We start from the raw sequence: 6,000 nt of genomic DNA, 5'->3' as shown, positions 1-6,000 counted from the left end.
ACGGTGGTTTCAATGATGGGCTCAAGTATAGCAGGGATTGTGGGGCTGGCATGGGATCAGGCATTGTTTCGTTCTGCTGTGCATGGGGTCGCTATGAGTCAGAAAGAACTCGATGGCACTTAACAACAACAACAACAACAACCGATTGAAAAATTATAGTGAAAAGATACAACCCTTATATACTGTTCATTATTTTTAACCATGTAGTATCTCCTTTTTCTGCTCTCTTGGTCTATGTACAGTTTCCTCATAAGAACAATTAAGTGTTATGGAATTTCCATTCTTCACAATGTTATCCATATTTTTATGATCCACACAGTCAAATGCCTTTGCATAGTCAATAAAACAGAAGCAGCTATTTTTCTGTTATTCTTTGCTTTCAGCCAAGATCCATCTGTCATCAGTAATGATATCCATCATTCTGCATCTTCTTCTGAATACAGCTTGCATTTCTGGACAGTCCCTGTCAATAGACTGCTGTGACTAATTTTTAATTATCTTCAGTAAAATTTTACCTGCATGTGATAGTAATGATATTGTTTGATGATTTCCACATTCTGTTGGATCACTTTTATTTGGATTGGACACAAATATTAATCTCTTCTAGTCAAATGGCCAAGTAAACTATCAATCTCTTGTACTCAGTTGGTTAAATAACTGTCTTCCAAATTTCCTGGAAAAAATGTATAAGTGCCTTCAGTGCTGTACCCCTTTGTTGAAACATCTAAATGGGTATTCCATCAACTCCTGGAACCTTGTTTTTCACCAATTCCTTCAGTGCAGCCTGGATTTCTTCCTTCAATACCATTGTTTCTTGGTCACAGGCTGCTTCCTGAAATAACTGGGCATTGACCATTTTTTTTTTTTTTTTTTAAATAGAGTGACTGTGAATTCCTTGCATCTTCTTTTGATGTTTCCTACATTGTTCATTAGTTTGCCCATAGAATCCTTTGGTGTTGCAAGATGGGGCTTGAATTTTTTCTTCAGTTATTTCAGCTTGAGAAATACCACTTTGTTCTTTCCTTTTGGTTTTCTAACTCCAGATCTTTGCACATTCATTATAAAATTTTGCTTTGTCTTCTTAAGCTACCCTTTGAAATCTTCTGTTAGTTCTTTTATTTCAGCATTTCTTCCATTTTATTTAGCTACACTACATTCAAAAGCAAGTTTCAGAGTCTCTTCTTCATCCTTTTTTTTTTTTTTTCTTTTCTGTCATTTTAATCACTATTTGCTTTCTTTATATGTGGTGTTCTTGATGTTATCCCACAAGTCATCTGGTCATTGGTCCTTGGTATTAAACACATCAAACCCATTCTTCAGATGTTCTCAAAATTCAGATGGAATGTATTCAAAGTGATATTTTGGCTCACATGGATTTACTTTAGTTTTTTTCACTTGAACTTGCATGTAAACAATTGATAGTTGGTTCCCCAGTCAGTTCCTGGCCTTGTTTTGACAGATGATATTGAGATTCTCCATCTTTCAATATCATTGCTGTCTAGTTTATTCAAATTAGAGGGAAGTAATATATTTAAAAATATTAGCAAGAGCATTCCAAATATTGCAGAGGAATGAGTACTAGACTTAAACAACTAGAACCACTGCAAACACTTTACAAAATAGAAAACACGTTTTTGAAGTCAAGCAAGAGTAGTCAAAACAGGAAGATATTAAAAGGACTCAACCCTTAGAAGAAGAAAATAATACCCAGTCGGGGAGCTCCACAGTTACATGATTCTTGTTCCAAAGTCACTCCCCAGTCAGCAGCATGAAGAATCTTGTATTCAAGCAAAATAATCACTGTTTCATTGACTGGAAGTACCAGTGAAAAGATTTTAGGACTGTCCCTAAATTCATTGTCTGAACCTGGACTGCATGTATATTGTGTGTCTGCTAAAAGCAATGACTGGAAGGCTAAATAAACTGTACAAAGATTTACCTATTAAAGTGGAAACAGATTGTGCAGTTTAAGTTCTGCCCACTTAGAGGATTTGGGTAAATACTTCAAGATTTACACAAACCTGCACTGTCAGAATTAAATACAATCCTCCACAGGTTCAAGATGATCACCAGTAATTTAACTGCCATGCTGGAATAAATATCATGTTTCCTCAGAGAAATAGAACTAGACAATCTGTAAATACTATACACAATATCCTCTTTAAATAAATAATGGCAAGAGAAATAAAGACAATTAATTGTGATCTGTGGTTAAGAAAAATTGTTATCTGTAGTTAAAAAAAAAGCCATCAATAGAAACATAATGCATAATGATGGGGAAAGTTGATATTATCAGAGAAGTACATTAACACTTCTATTATAAATATGCCCAAAGACTTAAAGAAAAATCAATCTGTTTATTCATTTAATAAGTACACACTTAATGAGTTTCACTAAAGATTTAAGACCGAAAGTCATAATGAAATTGAAGTTCCAGAACTAAAAAATACAAATTTTAAATAAAAAAAAAAAAGAAAAGGATGGATGTGGTGCAGTTAATTGCTGGATATGGCTCTGCTAGCCATGGTCTTTGTAACATCCATCAACTGCTTTGGTGGAACTAGGCAAATGTGAGGTGCTTGATTGGATAGCTTGTTAATGTAAATAAGGTACATGGCACCCATGTGTGTGTGAGAGACTCACAAATGTGGTGTATGGAACCCTAATGTGGGGATTGTTCAGTTTTGTCATTCTCCTAGGCTTAAAATGAGACTAAAGCCCAGATGACCAGCTTTAAAATCTGGCCCAGAAGAACTTTATTGACATAAATGGCTCTATCTTAGATAAGAAGATGCTGTTCCTTAGATAATAGGAACTGATAACTGTAACTTAAGAGAGAACAAGTTGATTACAGCACAACGTTGAAGATAAGCTGTTAAGAAATGGTATCTTAACTAAAAATTGTGGAGTAAAATTCTAAAAATATGAGGTCAGTCCCAACAAATCAAAAATCCTAATCCTCACAATCCCTCTAATGAAGCATCAGTCAGTTCTCACGAACTCTACTGAGTTTCATCCTGGAAATGGTCTCATTCTAAATTGAGCTATCTCCCACCTCAAAGATGTGAGCAAGGACTTGGAAATCAAACTGCTGTCATATCCAGAAAGATCTGTGAAGTGAAGATAGAGTGGCAGAAGTTTCCACCAGATACTGACACATAGGCACAGCACCAATCTGGTTAAGGACACCTCCCATTCTGGAGTTTAGAAAGAAGAGCCTTCCACACATTTGCTCAAATGGATTAATAGTTGTAGCTCCTTGGGGACTAATTTCACTCTCAAAAGGGCTAAGGGCGATACTGATACCCATGGAAATGAGTTTTCTGGCCTAAGTTGGTCAAATGCCTTCTAAGAATTTGATTCATTCTTTCTACTCTCCCACTGCATTGGGGTCATCAGATAGAATGAAGTTCTACTCAATGTCAAGGGCTCCTGAAACACCTTAGGTTATTTGGGAGATAAAATATATCCATGGTCATTTCCAATGGCTCAGATGAGCTTAAATCTAGGGATGATTTCTTTTAATAAGAATGACTTCCTGAGCCTTTGTAGTTCACCAGAGAAAAGCCTCAGATCATCACTAACTGTCCAAGAATACCAACAAAATTTTACTATTCTTTTTGTGTGTCTTAACAAGGAGCTCTGGTGGCATGTGGGGTAAGGAATATGGCTGCAGACCAGAAGGTCAGTGGTTCAAACCCACCAGGTGCTCTGCAGGAGTAAGATGAGGCAATCTACTTCCATAAAGATTTACAACCTTAGAAACCAAACTGAAGTCATCATGAGTCACAATCGATTTGATGGCAGGGAGTTTGTTGTTTTGATTTTGCATTAGTTCAGTAAAGTTTATTACCAGTTTTCACCTGCCAGCACTCCCACTGTCTGGGCTCCAGCAACATTCTGTGTTTGGGATTATTCATGGGACAAGTAAGAGAGTTGGTCATCACTTACTGAATATGGGGTATGAACTTGGACCCTAAATGGTACTTCTTAACCCACTCATAAGTGGTTTCTATTCTAAAATGTGTAGATTGATGAAGATGAAAAATGATATTTCTTACCTACTCTTAAGGAATTAACACTTTATAAGCAGGAATGTGTCTTCATCCATTAGTGCTGTGATAGTTGGAGCTGTGTGTCAACTTGGCTGGACCACAATTCTGTGTGGTTTGAGCTGTTTTGGTGTGGTTTCTCCCATGATGGGATCAGATGACTATGTTTTGAGTGGCCAATCTGTTGAAAGGGAGTTTCTGTAGGGTTGTGGCCTGCTTCCAGTATATCCAAGAACATCCTGGGAAGAGAGACATTCTTCTGTGGATTGAGATTCTGTTGTGCTGCCCACAACTATGCATGAGTGAACAGTCCACCATTTGGCCTGGAGATCTTGGATTCGTCATTCTTTGGAGTCAACAGCTGGTGTACTGCCTGCCAGCCTTGAGCTCTTCAACCCCTGCAGTTGCAAGAGCCAGGAAATGCCTCCAGCTTGATATTTGATCCAGGAACTTTGGACTTACCAGGTTCTATAAGTGTGTGAGCCATTTTCCTAAGATAAATTTCTCTCTCTCTCTCTCTCTCTCTCTCTCTCTCTCTCTATATATATATATATATATATATATATATAAGCTTTACTGGTTTTTATTTCTCTAGAGAGCTCAGTCTAACAGAAGTGTATTCTATAACTCCCCAGTCTTGAGCCTTCTTTAGATCTTAGGCAGAATATTAGAAGGCTTGGTTTCTTAGTCTGGTGTCTGAGGAATTAGGGGTAGAGGATAATTAGTTCCCTTCTCAGCAGGCTCCTCTGCTGTTTTGTTGGCAAGACAATTTCCCAAATAACATCAGTTTCTCCTTTGGATCATAGCCATCACACAAGGAACATGCACTGTCAGGGAATTGTTGAGGCTAAATTTTTCAGTCCCTTGAACTTGTATCCAGGTAGCTGCGACTGCCCAGAGGCAAACTCACCAACTCACTATCCTCTTGCCACTTCATTAAGAGTCTTTGAGAAATATGCCACAGGATGTCTCCAGGGGCAAAGGCTCTGAGTAGGGATGCCCACCCCACTTCTTTTCTTTCCTGTAAATATAACTCAAAAAGGTTGTTATAGTCTTAGAGCACCAGTGTGGGAGTGCTTACTAGCAAAGTCTTTATTGGGTTAAAAGCATTTTGCCACTTGGGGGACCATTCAATAAGGTCTTTCTATGCATTCCTGGGAGCTCTGGTAACATAGTGCCTAAAGCACTTGACTGCTAACCAGAAGGCTGGCGGTTCAAACCCACCAGCCACTTCTCAGAAGGAAGATGGGGCAATTTACTTCCATAGTGATAATGCCTCGGAAACCCAAGAAAGGGTTGCTATGAGTCGGGCCCAACTCGACAGCACATAACAACAACAGCAACAACAACATGCATTCCCATTGTCTTCATATAGGGGTTGGGGCACTAGCCCCTAAGTTCAAGATCCAGATGCTTCAAAATCTGGACGTTCTCCAAAACTCTCAGAGTTATTTCCAAGTGTTTTTTTGGGGACATTCTAAAAAAGACTTCAATCTGCTTTGGGAATAGTTTTCATTCACCTTGTAAGATCTGAAATCTCAAATCCTCACAGCCTGTTGGGTAGGTTGAGTTTTTTCCCCTAGAGATGCTGTACCTAGTAAAGGCTAGAAAATTTAAAACATCACAGTATTTCAATTAGAGGCTTCACAATTCTCACTAGCAACCAACAAATTGTCAATATAATGTAACCCAGCATTATAGTCCAGTGGGGACAGGGCTTCCAAATCTTCTGCCAAGGCTTCTTAGCCATGGCTACCTGGAATTGGGGAGCAAGATCTCAAGGGGCTTGTCCTCCTTTTCAACATTCTCTTTCCAGTGACCTTTCTCTTTGCAAAAAAGCATACTAGTTCCTTCAAAGGCGAGGTCCCATGGGATCCCAGTACCTGGGCCTCCCTGCTTCCCACCCCCCCCTTCCCCCGTGTTGCCTGCTAAGGCAGTGCCAAGGAGG

The sequence above is a fragment of the Orycteropus afer genome, unplaced genomic scaffold (assembly GCF_000298275.1).
Source record: "Orycteropus afer afer isolate SDZICR_OR568_19922 unplaced genomic scaffold, OryAfe1.0 scaffold00509, whole genome shotgun sequence".
Classification (NCBI taxonomy): Eukaryota; Metazoa; Chordata; class Mammalia; order Tubulidentata; family Orycteropodidae; genus Orycteropus; species Orycteropus afer.
The sequence above is the reverse complement of the archived record's forward strand: the minus strand, read 5'-3'. Positions refer to the sequence as shown.